Source organism: Amblyomma maculatum, unplaced genomic scaffold (genome assembly GCF_055883805.1).
Source record: "Amblyomma maculatum isolate TAMU_Amacu unplaced genomic scaffold, ASM5588380v1 scaffold_148, whole genome shotgun sequence".
NCBI classification, from domain to species: Eukaryota; Metazoa; Arthropoda; class Arachnida; order Ixodida; family Ixodidae; genus Amblyomma; species Amblyomma maculatum.
Window position 1 is genome coordinate 1 of NW_028146872.1, and position 26,947 is coordinate 26,947.

The following is a 26,947-nucleotide window of genomic DNA, read 5'->3' on the forward strand; positions in this document are numbered from 1 at the left end:
TAACCGAAATGTGTTCACCTCTGGTATTAAATTGTCGTTTACGTAAATGTGTACGTAAGAAGTTTTTTATGTAGCTAAGTGTTTTCTCGCCGCATTTGGTGGCGTTTAAATTTTTAAGAATTCTGCTGTGTTTAAAATTGTCAAAGGCCCCCGTCAGATCCAGGGCCAAAATAGCCCTGTCTCCTGAACTCCTGAAAGTGGATCAATGATTTCGCTATTGATTTGGAGCAGTACATCCTGTACTGATAAATGTGGTCGGAAGCCGAACAAAAAAGGGCGGCAGCAGCTCGTGCTGTTCCAAATAATCGGACAGCCTTTGCCTCACTACCGCCTCCATGAGCTTACTGGCGCAGGACGTGAGAGAGATTCGTCTTAAATTGTCTGCGTTTATCTTTTTGCCGGGCTTGGGGTTGAACGTCACTATAGATGTTTTCCATTTATTCGGTAGCACTCCCGAGTCCCAGCAATCATTAATGTAGGTTGTAAAATCTTGTAAAGTTTGATCATTGAGGTTGGCCAGAACGCCGACCGTTATCTGGTTGTCTCCCGGTGTCGTTCCTCGCCTCATACTCATTAATGCGGTTTTAATTTCCACGACGGTGAATTCTGTAGCTAATTGTGGGTTTTTCTCTCCTGTGTATGTTATAAATTCCTCATCTTCGTCTACGGTCACACATAAGTATCTCTCTTTTAGTTTGTCATCGAGCTGTTCGTCCGTGCCTTTGAAGTCATTGAGTGTTCTCTTCAAGTTCCTGCTCTGTTCGACTTTGGATTTATTAGGTTCAATTAGGCACCTGAGAAGGCTCCATGCATGTACTTTTCGTGCTGGGGGTGCCTCGGAGGGAATCGCATCTTGATATCCAGTTGGTTCTTGCTAGAGACCACGCGTATGTTTCCGCCTGCTTAGTTATCTGGGCAATTCTAATTTTAAGCTTACGGTCGTGTTTTTGTTTTTTCCATCTCTTAGTAAGAGATCTCCTGGCTTCCCACAAGTGTAAGAGGTGGTTGTCTATTGCCGGGGTATCTTCGGTGGTCTGGAGTTTGCGCGTGAAACGGTTCTTGGTTTTAATTAGCGATTTGGCCCAATCCTCATATTTTGATGCGTCGGCACCGAGTGCCGGGGTTGCCACTTCCCTGAACTTTGTCCAATCGATGACGCAAGCTGCTCCCCTCTTCTTGCGAATTTTGTTTGAATCTAATTCGATTTTTAGGATGCAGTGATCGCTCCCGAGAGTTTCTTCTGTATTGTGCCATTCGTAATTTTTAGCGTTCCGGACTAGCGAATGGTACGGACACGTCTCGGAGACGCTATTTCCTATTCTAGTAGGGTACAGCTACTTTGGTCATCTGATGAGAAGAGAGGAGTCGCTGGAGAAAGATTTGATGTTGGGAAAGGTTAGGGGTCACCGGAGAAGGGGTAGGCAGCGGACGCGATGGTTAGATGGCATCCTCGAGGCGCTTCAGATGAAGTTATGTGATGTTAGGAAGATGGTGAGAGACCGGAAAGCGTGGCGTGATATGGTCCATAGGGTCACGAAGAGTCGGACACGACTGAACGACTGATCTGAACTGAGGGTACAGCGAGTCCGTGAGGGTAGTTAGTGCCTTGTCGACTATGGCCGCGGTTAATTCCTGCCTTTGGCGTCCTCCTTATGGTATCCCTATTGTTGGCTGTGCGCGTTAAAGTCCCCAACCTCCACTAAAGGCGATCCTGCTGGCTATCCGCATCGCTTTGAGGAAGATTTCGTCTAACGTTGCTTGGCGTTGTTACGGCCTGCTATAAATGTTTACAATAAACGCACTTTTGCTGGACCGTTTGTTTGGTAGGAGTTGAATAAATGTAGGCTCAATTTCTTCTCTTAACTCCAAATCTATTATCCCGGCCGTGCACAATCTTTATGCACGAGAGGGCAGGTGGACGGAATCACCTGGTGTGTACTGTATGACCTGAGTTTGGCTTCTGTACCTACATCCTGCAAAGCAATTATTTCTAGCATTATGTCTAACGCTTCTATGTATTGTTGTAGCATTTCTCTTTTTCTCTTAAATTCTCTGGAATTCCAATGCATGATTTTTAATTTTTGTTTGTCGCGTTTAGCCATGTTGAGTGAGTTCTATGTGGACGGTGCTTTGTGGCCGTCCCCCTCTTGAGGTTCCTCCTCGATTATGCGTTTGTTGGTCTTTTTCCCGGATATTTTAATCATTTTTACTCGAGGTCCTTCCGCCATTTCCTGCAACCTCCTGTCGATTTTGATTTCCTACGACTGGAGCTTGTAGAGAATCAGTTCAACCGAGGGTTGAATGATCTTTTTGACTGCCTCCTGAATGTATTGTTCTATACTTAATTCCATTTCCCCAAATTTCTCTTCCAATATACGCTCGATCTTTTGTTCCAGATTTTTGTTCGATCTGGATTATCCGCGCTTCGATCTTTTGCTCTAAGCTTTGCTCAGTTTGAGCCAACCTCTCTTCAAATGTCTGCTCAGTCGCGTTTCTGGTTCCTTATTTTCCTCTCTAACGATTTCTTTATCCTCTCGTTCATTTAGAAAACCATATTTGTTGTCGTTCGCCTTATTTTGCACTGGCGCGGTGGAAAGGTTCGAACATTCCTCTTCCATCTCCTCTTCCGAAGAAGGGAGCCCAGCTCACCTTGTCATTGGCGGAGGCATTGACTACGGCTGTAGCAGCAGCCGACGTCCCTTGGCTGTTTCTGTTCATGGCTGCTGGACGCTTGCCTACTCCTCCTTTTGCTCCTTCAGATGGGGGAGTAATCTTGAGTTGGTTGCCGCTTTTGTCTCGGTTGAACTTGAGGGGGCTGGGAAGGTAGGTGAACTCCGCTTGCGGCGGGGGCTAGTCCGGCACCGAATTTTTATCTGTTGTGGGCCGTCATTGCACCCGCCACCACTTCGGTGGTGGAAGACAGCTGTTGCGGCGCGCGTCTTTCTCTCCCTCTTCTTTTTTTTTTCTTCTCTATTTTCTCTTTTCTGTCCGCACGAGGCAGCGCTACGCCACCTAGACTGGCTCAAGGCCGGGGGGCTGCCTGCGTGATGTAGGCCGGACGGGGCCGCCATCCGGCGCAAGGGAAGGAGCGCTTCACAATCCGCATAATAGAGCGCTCAGCCGATTTCTTTGTCTTCGGCTACGAGTGCAGTACACTGCCTAAATTCAGGCATTAAAACACAGCAGAGAGCCATATCTGTGAAACTAGTAGTTTCTTCGTTGTGTTTTAGGTTGTATTTGGCTCCAATCACTCGAATGACCCCATTCAAGTCGGATATCTTCTTGGCGATGTAGCGGAGGAATGTGCCGTCTCGCTGCCCTAATTGGGGGTTCACTCCAAGTGATGACGATATTTATCAAATACTCCTTGGGTGTGGCATGATGATGCTCCCGTGACTTCGCATGTATTTGCATGCATAAGGCGATATTGTAAAGAGTATGCAGCAGTAAACCATGAAGCCTGCAGAGTAGCGCCGTCGTTCTTTTTTTTTGTTGACATTAGCTGCACTTGGTCGGTCAGCAGTTGAATGGTCGGGGAGTTATCTCCTTTCGCTGCAGATATTTCGCTCAGAAGAGAAGCGACAGTCTCGCAGATGTCCATGTCTGAGCTTTCAGAACTTGAACACAGGGAACTGTCAAAATCATCGACTCCGTCAAGAAAATCCAGCAGCCATCGTTTGCTGTCGACCGCCAACAGAACTAGCACTTTGGACCCGAGCAGCCTCACTGGAGCTTTTACGACGTTTACTGTCGGTTTTTATAACAACAGAGTATTTATTACAAGGAGCCTCATCGTTACAAATTTGAGCAGAAATGACGTGTCCATTGCACTCGATGACATGCCAAAATGTCAGCTGCTTGCGTCGAACGAAGTTCGCCAAAGCTTTCAAATCGCAAAGCTTGTTTGCTTCGTCCTCATTCTGGGCAGTGATAATTGACTCCGCGAGCATTTTCCCAGGGGCAGCGGCGTCTAAGCGCATTCGCTTCCTCTCTGGGTTCTCTCGTATAGTACTTACTCTGGATAGGTAGCATGGTGTTACGTTTCTCCACCGAGCAGTGGGACAGCTGACGCGGCCACCGCATAGCAACAGGCAGAACCGCGAGCGGATCGGCCATTTCGGCGCCGTTCATCGGCCGCGCAACGTTTCCTCCCGCCGACAAGTCTCAACGTGATCCTGCCACGCACCAAATGTGTGTGCGTGCGTGTGTGTGCAAAAGCTGGCCAAACCTGGAGCTCGAGGGAGAGTGCGTCGCCCTCTCCTGTCTGCAGGAGGTGGAGGAGATGAGGTCGGAGCACCTGGGATTGAGTCATTCGTCGTGAACCAACATGTTTGGCTCTCCCTTTCCTGTGAGGGTTTACCCTTTCCCTGTGAGCTGGAAAAACTATAAAAAGCAGCGGCCGACTCCGCTTAGATAGAGACTACTTTGACGCGCCGTTGGCACGACGCTAGACACCAGCTGTGTGAGAGTGTCTGTAATCTCTCCGGGTCAGCTTCACTGCCCGTTTCTTCATGATGTTGCAGCAAAGGTTGTTTTGTTAGAAGACGCCTCGTCTTTGCTGGAACCGTTGATGCCGTCCGCCATCCACGGAGCCGCCAGGCCAACGCTACCGAGGGGCCACGCGCCGCAGCGGTACGCTACCTCGGTACTCCGACCCCAAATGTAACAATGGGCAATCGGGGAATACCGTCGGTACAGCCCAAGTTCGAAGCCGCAAACTCGAGAGAAACGCGGTCACTCTGCGGTTTGTGGGGTTTAACGTCTCAAAGCATGGTCACTCTGCGGCCGGTGGCTTGGTCAGTATATTTTGCTCCTCGAACGATGTCTCCGGCTTTAAAGTGACGTTCGCAGACCTAAACAAAATAAATATATCTTAACATAAGTACGGCTACTTGACATCGCGAGCTATGCGTGGCGCATTTATTCCTTACGTGCCACAAAGGAGTTGTAAGCAAAGCTTGCAACCTCAAGGGTAGAAGCACTTGCTGGGAAAATAATAAGCAGCAAAACTGTCTCACCCAAGAGTTTGCTGAAACGACCAGGTTTTCACGTGGAATTGCACGTATCCAGGCTTTTCTTGCTTCGTCGGCTTTAGGGAACGAGAAGACGTGCACTTTGGGGCCTGTCTTGTAATTGCCATTGCACCGCGGCACAAAACACTTTCCAGACATTTCGCAATTGGTTCTAATTCTGCACAGCCCTGTTCGGTACACATAACTCGCGAAAAACACCATTATCAGTCGCCGTTGCCAGTTCACGCACAGAAATAAAGATTCGAGCAAACAGCCACGTTTTTCAGCGACCACGTGCGCGTTCAAACATGCCACTGCAGCCGCCGTGCCGAAGACGACCATTGGAAGACGGCGGCCCCACAACGATGACGTAAGGTCACGTGGCCACGGGAGCTCCCCGGCCCGGAAGAATTTCCTCTGGGTGGCGTTGGGCAGCGGAGGTGGCTCAGCTACAGAGCCAGTAGCAGGCTCGTGCATTTTCTTTTCCTCCTTCCTACAGCCACAAAAATAACGGTTTAACTTGCGCCCTCCTCTAGCAGCACCGCCGGTAGCGTTGCGGTTAGGATATCTGTATTTTCTAACGCACTCCTTAAAGCCCGTGAGGTGGGACTCTCCGCAGATTAGGCAGTGAGGATTGCATTCATGTCCATCTTCAGGGCTAGTCTTGCCGCCGGCATGGCAGCGGTTCGTTTCTGGATACGGGCAAACGTCTGCCCTGTGTCCAGCGACGCCGCATCGGGCGCAGGCTGGGGTAGTCTTTTGCTAGAGACGCACCGGAATGGCTTCGCCCCAGTAGAACACGTGGAAAGGCCCTGTGCGAATTCCCTCGAACGTAAGCACTGCTGCATTGGACTTGCCTAGTTTGCGCACGCCGACAACTTTGGCCTCGGGCGAATGGATGGCTTCGGAAATATCTTTGTCTTTAACACGAGGGTCCTCCCGGATAACCCCACGGCAAGAGTCCTCGGTTGGTTTGAGATGAATTTGAACCGCACATTTTGTTGCCGTCAATGGTCAAACTTTCTACAGCGAGCACTTGCCTTATGTAAAGAGGAGTCTGGACGCCTATTATTACGATGTTTTGATCCCAGGCAGGCCAGATGGATAGCTCCTTCGCAACTTGAGGGATCCCTGTAGCTGCGTAGACAGCTTCTCCGATTTTGTTGCTTCCTTTGTAGTCTTCTAAGTTTAGCGTATCTCTAGGCTTGAGCATAATCACAGAGTCTTCTCTCCCAATCTTTGGAACGACCGCCGGCCTAGATTGCTGGCGAGGTGGCGATGCCGGTTGCTTCTGCACGGACGCGGCAGGACAGCTGCCAGCATTCCCGCCGACATGGCGCAGCAGCTCTCGGTTCGTGGCTTCGATCTTTTTTCCCAACTTCCTCTTGATGTTGTATTCGATGAAATCGTCAAAAACGACCGGTTTTTGCTTCGTAGACTGGATTTCCACGACTTGCATGGATTCCGGGTCGCAACCCCTTGCAGTCACCATTTGCGTCGAAGTTGGCTTACACCCAGCCGTATACTCCTGGCTAGGCCTAAAAGGTTTAGCTCGGCCGTCGCATGCGATGGACAAGAAAGCCCCGGAGAGTGCCAAAAATTGGCCCATCTGGTTAGGGGTGGTATCAACGGGTACCACATGATTTCATAAATCTTGTCCAGCTAACTTTCAGAAGCTGCAGATAACTTGGCCGACTGAAACCATGAATGTTCTCAGAGCCGACGCGACGCAAGTCCGCACTTCTTGGCAGCTCGCAGGAGCGTCCTGGACATCAAATATGAGCAGCATTCTTCAGTCGCTTGCACAGAGATTCAAAATTATGCTATGCACAGAGATTCAAAATTATGACAAAACTGCGTGCCTCACATGTAGCCTCTAGAATTAGCCAACCACATGTGATATGGTTTGGTTTGGTTTGTGGGGTTTAACGTCCCAAAGCAACTCAGGCTATGAGAGACGCCGTAGTGGAGGACTCCGGAAATTTCGACCACCTGGGGTTCTTTAACGTGCACTGACATCGCACAGCACACGGGCGCCTTACTTTTCGCCTCCATCAAAAAGCGGCCGCCGAAGCCGGGATTCGATCCCGCGTCCCTAGGAACAGTAGTTGAGCGCCGTAACCACTGCGCCACCCAGGCGGGGGACCACATGTGATATGTTGCACTATATAATTCGCCGTGGCTCACTTACTAGCCCGCATTAACAGAGGAAATCAGCTGGTTTACAAAGTGCGGCTGTGCCCTCGTTAAATATGCAGCGCCAGGAAGCGAAAAGAGCGCGAGCGCCTGGCAGCCACCAATGAAAGTAGATTTTAGCTGTCCTCTTTTAGTACGAAAGCGTTACGATAGGCGACTACGCTAGCAGGCAGAATTCTGCCGTTGTCGCATTGAAGCCTCTGCCAAACTATACGAAAACAAAAAGAATGCCGCCGTTGGAGTGAATTCAAACCAAATAGTGTTTCATTTGAAGCGAGTGCGGCATCTCGCGTCTATTGCCGCAGCCAATTACCCCACGTGTTTTTTTACCGCCAGTCTATCGCGATGCACAGAGTGAATCACACATAGCGGGAACACGACTCCGCGTGGCCATGAACCTTGCGAAGCGCCATAGCATATAACCCGGTCACAAATCAATTGAGAGTGGTGCACCAGAAGATGTACCTCGAGCCAGCGCTTCGTATCATCTGCCACTTTTCATCAGTTCGCTACCAGTATGGGAGCAATGGCGCTCCGCATGTACGCAGCCATGCGAAGCCGTGTTCCCGCTAAGTGTGATTGACACTGTACATTGCATTTGTTGTTATCATGAACTTCAACCTGTACGAAATGAATTCAAACTCATCGCTATCATATTACCCTCGTAAGATGCGTTAAGCGGTCCCAAAATTATATCATGCACTATTACCAAGGTGTCCAGTCACCGATTTCATCATCTTTGCATGAATCCTTACTTTGATAACCTGGCATACAAATGAGCAAAATAAAACGTGAAGCACTTTCGCATATGCTTCGCATTTGGAAAAGTTAGCTAAATCGGCTGCATTTGTTTTTTCATGCCACAAATTCTGCCGCCAGCGGCGAGACACAAGGCCTAGCATCTTCCCGCCGTCACGAAACCAAGAAGGAACAACACAAACCCTTGTGAGGTGACATCCGCGGAGTAGGACGTTCCCAGGCAGCACGAACCATCGGCACAACCGATGTCCGGCCAGTGCATTTCAACATACTCCAACACTGGGCCGATTGTGCTGCCTGGGTTTGTCCTTTCATGGGCTTGCGACGTTGCCTCCGACCACGAGCCCCTGCTGTGCGCAGGAGTAGGCGCTAAATTTCTTTTTTTATATATTTAATTAGCCGAGCGTGCGATGTATGCAAAGAGCAGACAACGCTCGGAAAGATCATCGGACACTTTGCACTTAGGAGCTGCCTCTTAGCAGCGCCTCAGAAACTCATAATGGCGGCATATGGCGGACAACGTTGTTCCAGTAACGTTGATGGCATCAGTATTATTGGCGCCACCTGTCACGCGCGAATCGAACTGCTCTCTATAAAAAGCATATACACTCAAAGCCATCGAATTACCTCTCCAATTACCTGGCCTTGACTTATCACGGAATAAAATAATCGGATACTATAATAAAATAATCGGAGCTTGACAAAAAGTCCACTTTTTTCGCATTACCCAGGAAAGAATTTCAATAGATTATAGCTAATTCTAAGTCCCCGTGCACTTTATCTAAATCATTAGCCAACCGTTACTATAATAGGAGTCAGACTCGCCATTATTTTATACAGTAACCATTGTACTGAAATCAACGGTTCATCCGTCTATTGTAAACTTTGGCTCTTCGGCGCTAACATAAAGTGCTTGATTGGTGTATAGGGTTTACCGTCCCAAAGCTGCTCTAAAGCCCCTCTATCTCTGGAAAGTAGCGAAATTGTAAGATCTTTGCCGCCGTTTCCCTCTCCCGGCGCTTTCCCCTCGCTCCTCTACGCTCCCCTCTCCAAAGAGAGAGTGAGGGCGGGTTTTCTGGTTTGTCGTTGGCTGCCGGGCCCCCTGACGTGCCAAACACGTCACCATACGTCATCAGCGCGCGCAAAATCTTGTTTTGCTTGTTTTTTATTTTCTCGCTGCCGCCATAAAACTGCCTCGTCGTACTGTTCCTGTGGCTTGCGCGCGTGCAGTTTCGTGCGCGCGATGCCGTGCTGCTGCGCGTTTCAGTGTTCAAGTACAACAGAAACAGAACATGGAATAGTAGAACAGAACGACTGCCGCGCTTCGCTGATTACCAACACGGCACCGGCAAGGTTAATTGAGTTGAAGAACTTTTCACAGTCTCACATGTCACTGACGAACCCATCGCCAGCCGTAATCGAAACTGTAAAAATTGCTGAGAACTTTTTCCGCAGTAACAGAGAGGGTCTCCTCAAAAATTCAATCAGCACTGCACAACTGCAGGCCCTGATAAAAGATAGCATTTCATTGGTATCTTGCTTCCCAGCCTGCCACGATGTTGTAAAAGAGATTGTGAGTGTTTTCGTGAAAGTACGGATCCAGATTTTTGTCCGAGATGAAGCCTCCAAAATATCTCCAGTGACTAGTAGTAAATGCGGTAGCAAAAGCGTAGGCTGCAGCTGAGATTCGGTGACAGTATGCATTCGTAATTTCATGTTTTATTAATTTGAAACATTTGTGAAAGTTGTGGTTTGAAAATCTGCATACAATTAATATTTTGCCTGTCGCCTGAATGTATCTGTAAATTGTTCAAAATTTCTGGTAACTGCTTGCATTTTTAAAGATATTCTCGTGCATATCTGAAGCTTATAATCATCGAAATTAAAATTGGATTGTAGCGTGTGTGAAAAATGTTTTACCAAAATTATTTGCTTGCACTTCGTTTTCATATCTTTTCATTTCGTTAAGGTTTCTCAGCATCTTCCAATTGTCTAACAGTGTTTTTCTGTGCATTTATTTTTATTTGAAAATGTGTGTTTTCAATTAATGTGCCTGCGCCAGTCTTAGGATCCTTTTCAAAGCGACCAGTGCTGTGTCAGTAAAATCAAAGATGCTACTTGGTTCCAATGTGCAACAGTGTTTATCGCTACATTTCTTCTGTATTTGGAACTGTGTATTTTGTATGCGCCACATCTTACGACCTTTAAAGCAAACCAGTATTGTGACAATAAAATAAGACCCTATTTTGCCTGAGTCACTTTGCCGATCAATTGATTTTGCGAAGAAATAAAAGCCACTTTTTTCACCTACACTGCCTCTGATTAGCAGCTGTAGGAACACTGCGTCATCGTTTTCTTACAGATGTGATTTGAAAATGAAAGCATACAACAATCTACTCTTTTGCTTATAGGTTAGCCAGAAGCGATCGATGTTAGAATTCGCCGGTTTGCCGCTCACGCGCAAAGATGCAGAAGATTTCTGAAGAGGCCATTGGCTCTCCTTCAGGGTCATCTATCTGTCACCCAACACAGATGACACCATAATTGCCTGCTCTGTTTATTTCCCGTTCTTGATGCTTCAGAGTACCCGAGCGCGATGCTGAGTGCAAACATTTCTTGCCGTTTTGAGCATGTCTTCTCCTTCCTTCTTTGTTAATGCGAACAATATGTGCCGCTAAATCCAAACATAACATTTTCAAATCGATTAGCCTGTACAAAGCAGATTTAAAAGAACGCTTTAAAAGGCAGCACAAAAAGCCCCCGCCATTCACTATCATTGACCCTTCCGCGGCGCCCCTGGAGCGCAGGCAGGTTCAGCGTGCCGTGCGCAGCGCTCCCGCCAGTGGGAGAGTGAAATCGGAGGAGAATTGAGGAGGAAAGCTGCCGAAGGGAGGAGAGTTTCGCTGCTTTCCAGATAGAGGGGCTTTAAGCTGCTCTAGGGTGCCTCGATGTAGCGCGCCGCCGTACAGGGTGGAGACACCGCCGTCGACGGCGCCATGTTGGGGCAAGCGTAGACACGGCGGGCTATGGAGCGTTGGCCCGATTTCTTGTTGAACACGCTCTTGCGCTAGCAGGTTCAGCTGGTTAACGTTTTTACACACATACTCGCAATCCTGAGCGCTTTCTTGCTCGAAAAAAAAAAAAGTGAAAGTAACTACTGCTTGCTAGTATGCGTGGTTCTAAGAGGAAATGATCAAATTGCAGATGGTAAGCATTTACTCGTTCGCCGTCTCGGATGCTCAAATGCGGTTATTTTGAAAACTGGCTGTTTTATAAAGCAATGCACTGTGCTTTGCCGGACATGAATGAGTTTATGAGGTGCATAACATTCAGTTGCGTCTATTGCTATAGATCAACAACGATGTCTACGTTTCAGTCAGCCGTATCCCGAAAATTATTTGTATCGCAATGGCCCATCGTAAACCGTAGAAAGACACAGCAAAAAACGATGCGTAAATCAACCTTTGACACGTGTTGCACGCTGATGCACACGGCATTTTATTCCAAAACAATCCCCATCAAGACTTCGAAGCTGATTTTGGATGTACGCCTAGGAGACATCTTTTAATCAAGGTTGGCGCCAGCTAGAGTTTTGCTGCCGTACCCATCATTCGATTTTTCTGGCTGACTTAGCCAATTCAAGTAAATGTGCAAGCGCATCGTCCGAAACCGCTCTAACAGTCTGTTTATCAGCTTTGGGTGTTCCGCGCAATCAACCACTGGAATCGGAACGGTTTGTTCGATAAGGCATTAAACGGAGTTTACTAGACTCTTCGTATGGCAGATATTTTATTCTGATAAATTTTTACACGCAATCAAACGATGTCGGGACAACCGTTGACTTGAGGAGCCGCCGTCCATACACTGTGTTTGCCCTCGAACTGGCGCTGAAATGAGATAGGCGACGAAACAGTAATTTTGCGTATTTTGTAGTGTGCACGCAAATGAATGAAATAATAAAAACATTATGAAAGCAATGCGATATTTACATGTGCGATCGCACAATTTTTCTATGGATGCCAAGCAAGCGACAGCACCAATTCGGGTGACAGGCGGTCAAATTTAGCTTTCACCTAAATTTGGCTTAACCTCAGACGAGTGCGGGGACAACAGGGTGTGCACATCGCTTCGCGATGCGTAATTAATAACACAGGGAAGGAAAAGCTGCATTCGGGATGAACTTTTGTACTGCGCAAGCATCTTGCTTTCTCACGACCGCTTTCACAAGATGATGCCGCTACACTTTCCAGCTCACGGGATCAGTTTCTTTGTGACTTGTCGAGCTACCAATCATATACTTAAAACGACCTAATTTTCATGCGAACCCAATTTTTTATATTATTGCGAATCTCAGAAACCTCGCGAAAAACTGCTCCTGTGTATAATTAAAAAAAAAGACAGCTTCAGAGGACCTGTTATCTCTGTTTCGCGAAATGTTTTACTAGCGATATGCCGGGCATACTTGCAAAATTCCAGCGGGCCCACTCACGGGAAGTTTTTTTTTTTTTTTTTTTTTTTTTTTTGCGACCAAAATAATTGTTACAAACTACGTTTCACTTCGTACTCTGTCGCGAGGTGACACGCCATTCGTCGCTCTCCCTTGTATTATTTCCCGAGAAGGAGAGAAAGAATGTAATCCGTGTGAATCTGAAGTCTTGGCGGTTGACACTAGCTTTCAAGGATGAGAGTAAAGGGAAGCGATCGAAAGGGCGCAATGGTGCATTCCTTTGCCAAATACCAGGCTCGACCTTCTCCGCATGTTCTTGGTGCGGCTATGAACACAGAAAGGGAGGAGATCCTCATCAACAGATATTATTGTGTGACACTACGCGAATGATACTAAAGTTGAGTGTCACTCACTGTAAGTTACACTAAATTTTTCCGAGTGACTACAACATAGCAGACGCAGTTGTCCATATATTTAGCTTATAAGCCATAACATACGCTGAAAATTCAAAATTTAGACTTAAAAACACACCGCGCTAATACCGATGCCAGGCAATGCGATGCTTCAACCTGCTTCAACGTTGAAGAAGGCAGACCAAAATCGGTTGCGCAAAACGCTAGATTTGGAAGCCAAAACCCGCACAAAGCTCGTGCTTACAAGCAGATGGGTGAAGCGGCGTGAGGTAATGTCATTCCAAACAGAAGTGGGTAACTGCATTAGAAAAGTACAAAAATATATTGTAAAACGCTTTCGTATAAACAGATACTGACCGCAATAAAGACGACACGCGCACATACGCAGGCGCTTGTGTGTGTTTGTCATCTTTCTAGTGGTCTGTGTCTGCGCTAGACCTTTTTATACACAATCGAAATGCACCTATTCGCTCAAAAGAAATTTTATGGATGCATAAAAGCAGCACAGGTATTGTGGCTTACTTCGCAGATCTTCGCGTTGCCATTCGCCGTCCAGTCTTCACGCTTCACTTTCGCCTCCCATACATTTCTCCGTCTCTTATCCCGTGGAAAACAAAATCTTCTGGCTTCTCTTTTTTTTTTTTTTTTTGGCTGAGCCAGCACAGAATGGAACCCAAGAGCCTGACATGCTAGTTTTCGTGACTGAAAACAGTACAATCGCCCAACGGACAGCACAACCGCTTCGGACAATCCGCAGCAACTGCACGAAGTGACTTGCCCCAAGATGGCGAGCGCGGAGAATGCGGCGGCGCGGGGCATGCCAAAGGGCCTGTAAAAAAAATTTCGCCGATTTACGTAGAAACATGGAGGTGATTTATTGCCGAGCTGTTTCCGTATTTCATATAACGGACGTTCCTAATATAACGTAAAACCGTAAAACGGACTCTGTTAATTGGTTACAGAATCTCTGTTTCCTGATTACAGCATAATGTTTATTTCTGCATTATAAGGTTTCCGTTTTCTGAATACAGCATTGAGTTCATTTCTGCTTTACAGAATCTCTGTTTCCTGATTACAGCATAATGTTTATTTCTGCATTATAGGTTTCCGTTTTCTGAATACAGCATTGAGTTCATTTCTGCTTTACAGAATTTCTGTTTTCTCAATACAGCATCAAGTCCAAATTTCCATTATAGGGTTTCTGTTTTCTGAATACAGCATTGAGTTTATTTCTGCTTTACAGAATTTCTGTTTTCTGAATACAGCATCAAGTCCATTTTTGCATTATAGGATTTCTGTTTTCTGAATACAGCATTTAGTTCATTTCTGCTTTACAGAACTTATGCCTTCTGAATACAGCATCAAGTCCATTTCTGCATGACCGAATTTTCCTTTTTCTAATTACGTTAAGCAACCTATTACACAGACCTTCTTTTGCAATTATGAAGCTGTCTGCTTTCTGAGTCACGCGCACAATCAACAAAAAATGAAATCTGTTCTTTTACCGACAGTACAGCATCGGCTGGTACAGTTTGTACCAGCCGATGGGATATAATTGTTGATTTCTTTTTAGGAAGAATGTTGGTGTTCTTTCAGCATGCAGTTGAAGTGAGAGTAGCGCCGGTGACCACATGTGAATTTTGCAATTTATCTAGTGAAGAAACATGCACGCATGCAAATTGTGTAGGACTTTGTATGCAAATATATTTAACACCCATTCAATGGAACACGTACATACGGTTTATTTCCCTTCGTACATTAAACTGCCTTCGGGGCATGCATCCTCTTTTGTAATCTGCCATTCTGTCTGAGATCCTCTGAAAAGCACAAAAAAGAGATAGTTTGTCAGAACCATACGATTCTAGGCACTGGACAAAGATGGAGAATTGGTTTGGTTTGGTTTGTGGAGTTTAACGTCCCAAAGCGACTCAGGCTACGAGAGCCGCCGTAGTGGGAGACTCCGGAAATTTAGACCACCTGGGGTTCTTTAACGTGCACTGACATAGCACAACACACGGGCGCCTTGCTTTTCACCTTTAACGAAAATACAAAAAATGTTTTCAGCACTTCTAAGGCAGTGATAAAATTAACACCTGAGTTTCTAGAATTCGACACAAGAAATAAAATAAATTATGAAAAATATGGATATATTGTAGAAACTAACATGCAAAGAAGGGATGTAAGACATATAAAAACCTTTTACTGATAATTTGCACGCTTAGATAGGGTAAAGGACTTGAGTTTCAACTTAAAAAAAAAAAAACTGAGTGACTATCAGTGATCTTAAATGTACCACTGTACAATTGCAAAATTATTGTAGAAGTCAGAACCATTTTTGGTAGGTCAGCTGTTTCAGTTTTTCCATGAGCAAACTTTTGACAAATGGGACGCTGGCATTTGAATGTTACCCCTGGACGTTCATTTTTCTCTATACTTAATATTGGGAACCAAGTGGCACATGTTTCGAATGTATTACTACATTCTAAATCTGCCATGCCTTTTACTTTATCTATGTAAAAAAGGTAAAATATTTGTTGAAAGTCATGCACGAGATGAAATGGGAAAAAAGCTTAAGTGATGCGGAAACGCAGAATTTTCAATTATTACACTGTTTCCAGGATCATGGTTAAAGACACACACACACACACACACACACACACACACACACACACACACACACACACACACACACACACACACACACACACACACACACACACACACACACACACACACACACACACACACACACACACACACACACACACACACACACACACACACACACACACACACACACACACACACACACATATATATATATATTTAAATGAGGAGGCATCAGTTTTTAACGTAGCAAGAATTCATAAAAAAAGATCAAGAGAGCCATGAAGGCATGCAGTCAAGATCAACCATGAGAAAATTGACATACATGCTTAGTGTATCAGGAGATGGAACGAAGCTTCTGCGCCAACTTCATAACTGTCGAATGGACGCTGGTGAGTGACTTCTTTCCGCCTCGCCACTTGCTCCCTGAAAAGGGACTGATGAAAAATATTTGCCTGTAAAACAGAAATGACTTGTTTTAGTTATTTGTTTTACCAAAGAATACATTGTAACATGCTTGTTATGTTTGTTGCTTAGTATTTCATAAACCGTATGAAACACTGAATAGTTGGCTAAGTAGTTCTGCTAGAATATTCAAAGGCGAACAAACGTTTTCAGTGCAACTATTTAACATTCATGCAATTCTCGAACACAGATGTGTATCGCTGATTGCTTACTATTCCAAAAACTTCGGCTGCAGAAAAAGGTGAAATAGTGGCTAAACAACCTGTAAAAATTCTTTTAGTTATTTATATATCTCTGGATATAAGTAAATAAAATCGTAATGTACAGTGGCATAGATTCACGTATTCTGCAATACCCCCAACAAAAGGGAATTGCAAACGCGCACAAATTCACAGGTGTATATTTTGTTGGAGCTACGAGAGATTGCACACTAACAGAGCTTAAATTATGTGCAAAAATATTTTGTAGATTTTTATTACAGTAAGGAACAGATCTGGCCATCACATCGGTGCATGTCAGTAGCGTGTCTATTAAAAAGCCCTTGGGCTTGGTGTTTAGAAGGCTCTTGACGAAAGTGACAAGGGCACGTTGTGCGGCCTAGTCCCGCGAGGCAAGCAAAATGAGCCATGGTGGGGTTCGAGGCAAAGAATAAGTGGGAGACTAGAAGTCTGTATGGCGTTGTGTGAGGCAATGTTCTATATCTGCTTATATATGTGAACAGCTAGGACACTGTGACATGGAAGAGTGTTTGTACAAATAAAGTTTGGCTGTTGTGTGAAGACGGAATTGCTGAAGGATCTACTTTTCACAGATCGATAAGGGTGGGCGTCCTAAGTGGCAAGTTAGCTGAGTCAAATCAGTGGTGCGTGCATTATTCATAGCCTATCGCTTTGTACACCGTCTACATTCACCCTCGGTGGGCTCGTCCATATGATTTCTAGCCTGCACCACTGCTGAATTTTACAAGATAGGGAATACTATTTTCTTAATGAAAAAGTTGAGTACTGGAAACAAGACTAGAAAAGTAGCGTTACGTGCATTAGTATATACAGCACATAATTATAAATCAGTTCTAAAAGCAACAAGAAAAGTAAGGCCAGGAGGAAAGATATTTTCAAATGGTCCTTTAAAGGCACTATCTTGAAATGCTTCACCTCAACAAGTACAATAAACGAAGAATCAAGTGTTAAGTGGCGAAATGACATTCATCCCATATATACTATACAACCAGAAAAAAAAAAACGATAAGAGCCTCACCTCTGAATAAATTCCAGCGTCGTTGCCGCTGGCTCTGCATACTCAAGATTCAGGACTTATTACAGCACGAAAAGCAGGCAAGCTGCCTCACTGAATGATGCTGGCTCTATAAATACAGCCTCCTGTTCACAAACCACGCACTGCTTTCCATATATGGTACCTGAAATAGAATAAACATTTTTGTTTTGCTTCTAATGCAACACAGTGCCAGTGCTTTATTTAAAGTAGCCTAAAAAGTGAAGGCATCATACGCACTGGTGCTGTCAATATGAAAGGAGTAGGTAATTTGCAAAAAAAAAAAAAAAAAAAATGAAGACAATTTTTTGGTTAATTTTTAATAACATAAATATTGACTTCAGTATTGTAAGCCATAAAAAATGCTAGTAACAACAAAAAGAAAGATGTGCCTGTCGCGCAAAATTATATAGTAATCATTATTTGAATACTCGAAGTGGCAACTTTGTCCCATTCTTTTTCGGAAGGCTATGCCTTCAAATGGTCATTTTGACTGAAATAGGAACACGTAGTTATTTTGTATAATGCTCGCATATCTGCAGTTTACAAGAACATATACCCATACTCATTGGTTAGATATATGACAATATCTCGTAACCTATGAAGACAGCTTCCCAAATTTTAAACCGTAATTTAATTTGATTAGTTAGCCTTTTTGTGAATGAAGAGCTAAGCAATCCAGGAAAAGGCATGGATCACTACAATTAGTCCAACCACACAATCTGCTGCCGCATCCATATGCACAAAGCATGATAATAAATACCATCACCAAGCTTACCGAGTACAAATATAACTGGCGTGGACGGCAAATCGGAGATCCTGGATGTAATGCTCGTGCCTTCCTGATAAGAGACGGGAGTAAAATCGAATTCATGTGGTAACGAACAAGAACAGTTTATAGTGCTCCAAAACAGTGATAACTGACTAACTTTATAGCCATGTTTCTTTACTCAGCCGATGCACCGAATCCTTTGGTTTCTAGGAACATATACGCGGCAAACAATACAGCTGCGGATATTCCGACAGTCACCTGCAGATTTAACTTCAATGGTGCAGCTCTCCATTCCATACTACAGATGCTAAGCATTTCAACAAAAATAAAACGGCGCTGACAGGTGTACCTTTTTTTTTTTTTTTTTACAACTAAGAAGTTTCCTTTCTTTGATGGGTTCCACGCTCCTATTCCGTATAGCCATAAGCATCAGTCTTGCAACTAGAGAAGAGTGGTGCAGCATATGGTAGCTACCGAACCTAACAAGCATACTGAAAAGACGTAAGGGAAGTCAAACTGCAATAATCAAGGCTTCTAATAATTAGAGTTCTTTCTTCTTTCTTTCATATAGTTCCAAGTTTCAATGAATAAGGCCATGAAGGCTGTTAGGTTATACCTGACACCACAATAGTTTCACATTATTTTACAATCTCCAAAATGGATTGCTCAGCATTCATTACTGAGGTACAGTGGGGTTTATAACTCACTTCAAAGATACGGTAGAGAGCACGAGGGTCGTCCTTGAAGTATGCAGCAAGGAGATGCATTACCACATCTGCCTCAGCTCTGATGTTGCTTTTCGTTTCTTCGAGCTGCCGCTCTGCAAGCAGGTGCATGATTTCCTTTGAAGGTGCACTGTCAAGGTACTTCACAAGGAGTGGAGCGCATATTGCAATACTGCCCTAAAATGTGGCCTGGAATAAATTAAAACATTTTTTTTTTTCATCACTGGCAAGCAAAGATTATTGGTAGGCTTCAATGGCAAAAGGCAAATGTTTGCTTTGACATGTATGCAGAAATTTAAATTTGCAGCAAGAAACATTGCAGTATGCTACCAATTTTCTACGGCTATCACAGTATCACCATTGAATGTGATGCGGGTCTGGCAGTCCTAAACCAAAGAAACAAATTATCGGGAAAAAAATTAAACATTGAAAAGTTCTCATAAAATGATGCCCATTTACATCTTACTGATTAAATTTAGCTGCAGATCTTCACCACCCTAGGATTTCCACAACTTTGGCTGCTCTGCACAAGGTCTGTACTTGTAAAGCTCAAATTTTTCATTCGCAAAAGCAAGATCTTTCACAGCATAGCTTGGTTTCCTCACATATCAGTCAGCAGAACTTAATATTCACAACTCCAACTTGTACACTGCAGCCATCCTCCTTATCTTACCTGAACATCTTTCCCAAGAAAGTTATGTGCGTGACTGTAGAAGAATGGTCTGTGAAATAACAATGGCCATTCTTCTTTCACTTGGGCTGTGGTATGCACAGGGTTAGCCGAGTTGATGAACACCCGTTGGTAAAAGTATGTTTCTTTCATGTACGCCATTGCAAGCGGCACGTCTATATCCCTGAATGTTTTCCTTCCTTCCTTTTTCAAAAAATCAATTTTTTTTCATGGTCATTTTCGGCAATTGGCTTTTGAACAGGCTGCCAGTTCTGACAGCCATAGCATGCTCTTACTTTTCTTAACTTGTTTTTTGGTCTGCTGCAGTGTCTGTGTTTCACGATGCAAATTTTCTACTCTGTTCTCTATTTCAAATGGTCCACAATATGTGGCACAAGCTTCATCCGTAATGACTCGTATCTCCCGCAGGATGGCACAGTACACAGGAAGGCAATGTTTTCTGTTTCAGCATGCTTTCTGTGGTGCCTGAAGAAATGGCTTCTGAAGGTTCGGCAGTTCTTGAACGTAACACCGCACGGATTGATTGGACATAAGGCTCCACCGAGTACACCACTATGATAAGAAAAATGTTCAAAGTAGGCCAGCCATGTAGAAAAGCTCTGCGCACATCTCGGGCATCTGTTCATCTTTCAGCATAATCCGGTAAAAACGCTATAATAAAAAATAAGTTGTCATATAATTTACAAACAAGCTGTCATACGAAGACCACCCCGCGCACAACCCTCTGAACAATCAGCACCATGTCTTGTCACCTGCCAAAGTCCCGCCCGTGATTTTTCGCTTACAATTAGCCGGATTTTCTGCTAATCGGCAACTGTAACGCTAACGCATTAATATTGCATACTGCGGTCGAACAGCTCCAGTTGAAAACAAACTTCCACGGTACAAACGAGCGGCTTAGTTCGCGATTGACAATTAAATGGTTTATGCCTCCTTAAATCTGATCACCGCAGCTGACCAAAATACAAGCCAAGGTGCTTCTGTGTGCTGCTTAAGTACTGCTCAACACCGGACGTTCGTTTAGTCGGACAGTGCTATAAAATAGTTTCGATATGGTCTGAGCAGTTCCTCTGTCTGGACTCATCATGCGGAGAAACGAAAATCCTATATGAGCAATGCAAATAAACAAGTTTGTAAAGAGAGCGCGCCCTGTATCGAAATTGTTCACTGAATAAAACGTTTGCACTGCCTGAATGGCGCCTTTGCGAAGCGCGCAGCACTGCTCTTAGACACCCGTACGAAGCCAGTCACGAGTTGCACCTCAAAGACAATTGTAAGATTGTTCTCACCTGTTAGGCGAACACGTTGTCTTTTTTTGCTCGTCGGTGATCCAGATGTATTCGCAAGCGCACAAGATGGCTGGGTCGTCAAAGATAAAAAGTTGCAATGCAGTATCGCAGTCCAGACGTTCAGCTCCACACGTCCACGCCCTGTGCTCACTTGAAAAAGGCGCGAGAATGCAGTGCGCAACCACTACGGCGCATGCGTCATTGCCCTAGCGACGAGGGGACGAAGCAGTCGTCGGCGCGGGCGCGAGCGGCTTTATGCAGCAGACGGTGCGGAGTAAGCGCGAAGGCGTGAGAACGTTGTTTTCCGCTGGGAGATGGCACGTACAAGGCGTGTTTAAAAAAAAAAAAAGATTGGCTTACATCGAATCGGCCAACACGGCGACAACCGAAGAGCCTGGGAACGCCGACTTCTAGAGCAGTTTTCTATTTGTTTTTATAGTAAATGGCCCAGTACCCAAGGTCTATGTACAGTACCTCTCACTTGTCGGTGGGCGCAGCACCGGGAGGGAAGAGGTGAACGAAAGAATGAAAAAAAAAAGTACGCCAGCGGAGGTTTCGATCTCAACTTACACTGAGGCCGCATAGCAGACAGGCGCACCTGTATTTTGATTCCATTGCAACACCGCCGCCGCGGCCGCGATGAAAGCGCTTCTCCGATCACCGGCCGAGAGCGCATTGCTTTGCGCGTTAGGTGATGCTGCTGTGTGTACTATGCTTGACAGCAGCAGCATCCGGCCAGAGGAGAAACGATGCGCGGCTTTGGAATTTTGCTCTTGTGCAGGTGGTTCGAGAAGCCCAGCCCGGCGGGAAGGCGTGGGAGCATGTACAGTGCTTGGGGATGTTCAATACTTGGGCATGCGGGCGTCGCAGTGGTGTGAACTCCTCCTTCATCCATGCCCGGTTCACGGATTTTCAATACGTATTGAATAAAACGGAAGCGCCTGAAATTCGATTCACGGATGTTCAATACTTATTGAGTAAAACGGAAGTGTCTGAGATGCTTATAAGGACATTCTCCTTCATCCGTGCGCCAATTCTCGGACGTTCCATACGTATTGAGGAAAACAGAACCGTTTGACGTTCTTTTAAGGAGGTTGTCTGCGTAAAATTACGGTTTTTTTTTACAGTGCACCACCCTGTACGGCGGCGCTGGTATCGAGGCATCCTAAGCTGCTCAGGTTATGAGAGACACGTAGCGGAGGGCTTCTGAAACTTCGACCACCTAGGGTTCTTTAACGTGCACTGAAATGTCACGAGACACTGGCGTCTTGTTTTTCGCCTCCATCAAAAAGTGGCCACTACATTCGGGATTCGATCCCGCATCCTTGGGCACAGTAGACGAGCGCCCTAACCACTGCGTCGTCGGGGCGCAGTCGAAAAGTAAAATTATTTTCGTTTTTTTTTTTTTTTTCACCAGTCCGGAACACGAATATGCGCGTGCAGCATGGGATCTATGGAACGAACTTGGACGAATTCAGAGAAAAAACAGCGAGCTTGAGCTTCGTTTATTCGAAATGATCATCGTCCCCCCCCCCCCCCCCCCCCCCCCAAACGGAAACTGACTTCATAAAAAATATGGCAAGAGTTTTTACTGTGAAACCGATTATAGTGCGAAAGCACGGAATTATTTGTCTTAGTTGACTTAACTCGATGCAGTTACTGTTTTTTTTTTACGTGCTACCTACCTGCTACTACGTTCTGCGGCTATATACTATTGAGAAATAATGTATCACTTTTATATCGGATTATGTATGCCGGTTAGCTGTACAAGCTGAACCGGCATGAAACTGAGTGGAGCTGTGATTCAGCAATTTCATGTACGGGCCGTTGGCCCTGTTTGCAGGGGAAAAAAAGCGGCCTCGGGCTGGAAAAATTATGCAGAGCTATAAAATAATATGACTGCACCGGAAAAAAAAAAAAGCAAAGCTTAAAAAGAAATTGCCCACATTTTGGAATGCCACCAACTGTAAACGGTGGATCTGGCATCCTGTAATTTCTGCGACTGGCCGCTATCTGCGTTCGTCTTATGCGGCCGTCATGCTGACAGCAGGTCATATGAAACAGAAAATGCACCATTCATTCATATGAAATAGTAATCTTAGAGAATATTGTCCCATAATGACTTGACTGACAGTTGTTTTTATAAAGAATTATTTTATAGTGAATTTGTTGCTGTAAAATTTGCCTATTTAATTTAAGGAATAGCTGGCTATTCTTCCGATGGTCATATTCCCGTTCATTATGGGCAGCAAAAGTTTGCGAGATGCCTGTTTTTCAGTAAAAAAAAAACATTTTAGCGCTTTTTCACTTTTGTAGTAACTTTTTAACTTTTGTAGTAAGTTGACGGCTAAATTATTATGCACTGTTCTATTCAAGCGAGGGATGCATTTTTTAAGGTGACTGCGCCGAAATAGATTTTCTTCGCCGGACGGCATCTCCTAAAGGTTTACCGCAATAATACCATTCGCTTGTTGCACAACGGCTTCTTGTCGCACGGTTATTAGCTTCTCCTGTCCCTTCTGTACCAACAAAGCTTTCGGAGCTCGCTCGAAAGGCTGCCAAGGCAAAACACTTTCGGTTGGTGCTTGACATTCAGAGGCCGCTTGTCTTCGACCAATTGATAGTTGCAACTGTAGCAGCTTACACTACAGCGACACGCACGCATACCACCAATGTTAATATTTTTACCTTATTTTAACCAAATGTTGTAGAGTGGTGGAATTCTCCCTCGAGTGAATCCGTTTAAGCATACCGAAGGCGCAGTGACCACATCTGTAAATCATTGAAGTTAGGCGCATCAATTGTGCGCTACTGGAGAGCATTACATGCGCAGTGTCTCACCACGGTCAGAAATTTATTCAGGAATGGCCAATCGGCGGAATGTTTTAGGTCAACACTTTCGCGATACGTACACTTTCTACAGCCAAAAGCGAAAGGGACCTTAAATTACTACCAAAATAAACATTTTCTTCTTTACTGACTATGGAAAACGCACACACTCTAGAAAAAACTTATCCAGATTTAGCCAAACGATTTTGCAAGGTTGGAAACAACCATTGGCTTACGTTATGTCCTAATCGACTTTACGCTTGCCTGCTGCAAATTTGGAGCGTTTAAGATCGGATAATTACTGCAAGCGCGTCCTTCGAGGCTTTTGTCTTTTTTTCGAAATGACCTTTCTTCAGGGGCATGACATCCCCAACGGGGGAAAGTTCTATCCGTAGTTCTTCTGTGCGTGCGATAGTAGGTGATTGATTTTGTCCTGATAGTTACGTGTTCGCAGCCCATCAACTTCTAGACAGGCTATAATTTCCTAGCTCCGTAAATTAGCGGTCAGACATTATTTTTTCACCCCCCCCCCCCTCTCTCCCCCCCCCCTCACTGTTTTCATAGCCTTCAACATTGACTCGTGTTCTGATAGAAGCTGCCTTTGTAAGTTCAGCAATGCGGCAATTTCGCAGCTTTTTTTTTTTTTTTTTTTTTTTTTTTTTTAAGGATTTCGGGGTTTTCGCTTTCTCCAGCACGATGATGGGACCGTGTGCGACCCGTCTGGTCCCGAAGGCAAGTATCTGATGTTCGAGTCGGCGACATTGGGAAAATCACCGAACAACAACCGCTTCTCGCCGTGCAGCATCCGCAACATCAGCAGCATTCTGGTACCTTTTCTAGCAGGAAAGACGGACCGCGAGGACTGCTTGCTGAGTGAGTGCAAAACGCAGTTTTCAATTTGATTCGAAACTTTTTGTAACATAACTGTAGCTGTTTAATTGGCCTGACACCTCTTCTTCGACCCATTGAGAATTCACACTTTGAGCTTGTAGTCTGTAAAACAATTACTCGGTTCGGACTCCCAGCATATTGTTCATTGCTGAAAGGGCGTTAACCACGCTGGCCTTCCGAGGGAGAAGCGCGGTAGCTGCGACTATTCGTCGGACTGCGCCACCATCCTGTTTTGATCCGTATCCTACCTGACAAAATTCGATTACAGTCGAGAATCCAAAAAGGGGGCTCCCACAAGGGAGTAAAATGTTCTTTCTAGTTTATATGTGCGACTCCTGAGAATTTGAGCTGCTTAGTTCCTGCCGTGCATATTCCATCTGTTCGCATAGTGCCGGGATCTATTTTAATTATTTAATTATTTTTCATTGGCATAAAGCTCTCCCAGCTGCGATGGCTACCTCGCTACCCTGTAAACACGAGACGATGACAATTATTACACTATAATTGCGTTGTCATCCTCAAAACGGCGCATGGCTGGTCACACGCAGTCGCACGTGAAGGGAAGGGGGGAGACGAGCGCCACAGCGGAGAGATAGAGAAACCTATGCGGGAGAGAGCCTTGAATTTTTTCGTTTGTCAGTTTGTTCATTTGTTTTTTGTTTTTGTTTTCTTTTATTGCCCTGGGTTCTAGACTGCGTGCAGCCCCAAGTGCAGTAGGAGAAAGTTTATTGGTCTTCTGAAGCCTGGGATGGGTCTCAGAGGATATCCACCTCAGCTTTTTTTTTTTTCATAAATGTTTTAAAAAGTAAAGAAAGCGGCAGTTTAAGAGTCCGACTAGACTAAGGCGATCTAGACAAGGCTGCTTTGGAGCCTGGCTGGCGCATGGCGTGCCAAGCTGTTGTGTTGAGCCTCGGCTCCCTGTCTTGAACTTCAGGCAGTCAGGTAGGCCAGCCGCGGTTCGATGAATCTTTCTCGCGGAGATGTAAATACGCGGTGTAAATAGTTGTGTAAAGCCTTCCACCTTCATACGAAAACGAAAGGGTCTCGATCCTACCTCCCGTTTCATCACCACCCACAAACAGGGGACCAACCTTACTCAGCCTATAGAGATTATTCACGTGACGTCATTGTAGCTTTACTGGCAACCATGGCACGCACAATGCAACATCGGAGAGGGGAAAAGAAAGAGAGAGAGAGAGAGAGAGAGAGAGAGGGGGGGGGGGGGGGCTACGGCGAATTATGCCACGGTGTCGGTGAAATCTGAGCTCTGATTGGACGGCGTTGCAAACGGCGTCTCAAGCGTCCGACAAATGAACAGCGCGCAGCAGGGAGGACGCCGGTAGACTGGCGCCGACGCATCGGAAACATTTTTTTATGGGCTTTTAGTTTCGAACTGCCCAACGTTATGGCGTCTCTACAATACAGGGTTGCCACAACTGCCGCCTGCTAAACCTGATAGTGAATAGGGTTTATAGTTGTCGCTCCGTGGTTTCACAGTGCAAATGATATGAATGGCGCTTGCCTGTGTATTCTTCTCTGTGCCGTAATGTTTTTGAAAGTGTTATATATATATATATATATATATATATATATATATATATATATATATATATATATATATATATATATATATATATATATATATACATTGTGAGCGCAGTTCGTGAACTTTCACCTCTTTCATCTGTATAAATCATCGCTGACTGCTGCTCGGAGCGTCGCGCGCTGTGTGCTAGCTGGTTCGTGCAAGTGCTACCTTACAATATATATATTTCGCTCCAAGTGAAAGTTGTTGAATTTAATTAATAACATTCCGAGCTGGAAGCAGGACTAAGTGGCAGAATAATTTAAAAATTTATTTATTTATTTATTTATTTATTTTATAACAGTAACGCTTGTCTGCTTTTCGGGTGGCACGCGTCTCCAAACCGCGACATAAAGGCACGATAACGATGTCCCACCGCTTATGAGATAATACAATCAACCAAGCTTCCATAGATTGTCTGAAACCTTAGTTAACAGAACCGAGATTATTTTAAGATACGGTTGGTGAAAGACAACTGGTGGCATACATCACGGATATTCAAAACCAAACTTTGCTGCAGATAGCAGTGCTCTGCTTGCTCTCGGCAACGCTGATAAACGCCAGGGCACAAAGCGCTGTGATAAGAGCCTGATTGGTTTTGCATAATTAGGCAAGCCTGTTCGTGCTTCGCATTTTAGCGGCGTCAACTTTTCAATTACCCAGGGAGCACGGGCCCCATCTGCGGCAACCTGATCGTGGAGGGTGACGAGGAGTGCGACTGCGGTGTAGACGATGCCGAGTGCTCGGACAGATGCTGCCATCCGCGACGCACCGCGGACAGTTCGATGGCCTGTCGGCTGAAGAAATCTGCAAGATGCAGGCTAGTACCCCCCCCCCCCTCTCACTGTAATTTATTAATAATTAGGTCGATCATTTCACCTCCACAAGTATTGTCCAGTGCTCACAAAGACGATATTTAAGCGAGTGCAAGAAGGTTGACGAACCTGTAGACGAACACAAAAATTTCTAGCCTTGAGTTGCCCGCGAGGACGTG

General features: G+C 45.1%; 2 long non-coding RNA genes and 1 pseudogene across 2 annotated transcripts; all 3 read right to left on the reverse strand.

Annotated features, from left to right (window-relative positions):
* Window positions 1-2,649: 2,649 nt before the first annotated feature.
* Window positions 2,650-5,171, reverse strand: LOC146170596 (uncharacterized; annotated as a pseudogene).
* A 9,373-nt stretch (window positions 5,172-14,544) lies between these two features.
* Window positions 14,545-15,896, reverse strand: LOC146170597 (uncharacterized). The gene is made up of 2 exons (XR_014703175.1): window positions 15,760-15,896; window positions 14,545-14,644 (listed from the first exon to the last, which is right to left on the reverse strand). It is a non-coding gene; the product is annotated as an uncharacterized LOC146170597 (long non-coding RNA).
* Window positions 15,897-17,168: 1,272 nt separating this feature from the next.
* LOC146170598 (uncharacterized) lies at window positions 17,169-20,824 on the reverse strand. Its single transcript, XR_014703174.1, has 4 exons — window positions 20,649-20,824; window positions 18,651-18,857; window positions 17,950-18,013; window positions 17,169-17,316 (listed from the first exon to the last, which is right to left on the reverse strand). It is a non-coding gene; the product is annotated as an uncharacterized LOC146170598 (long non-coding RNA).
* Between the last annotated feature and the right edge of the window lie 6,123 nt (window positions 20,825-26,947).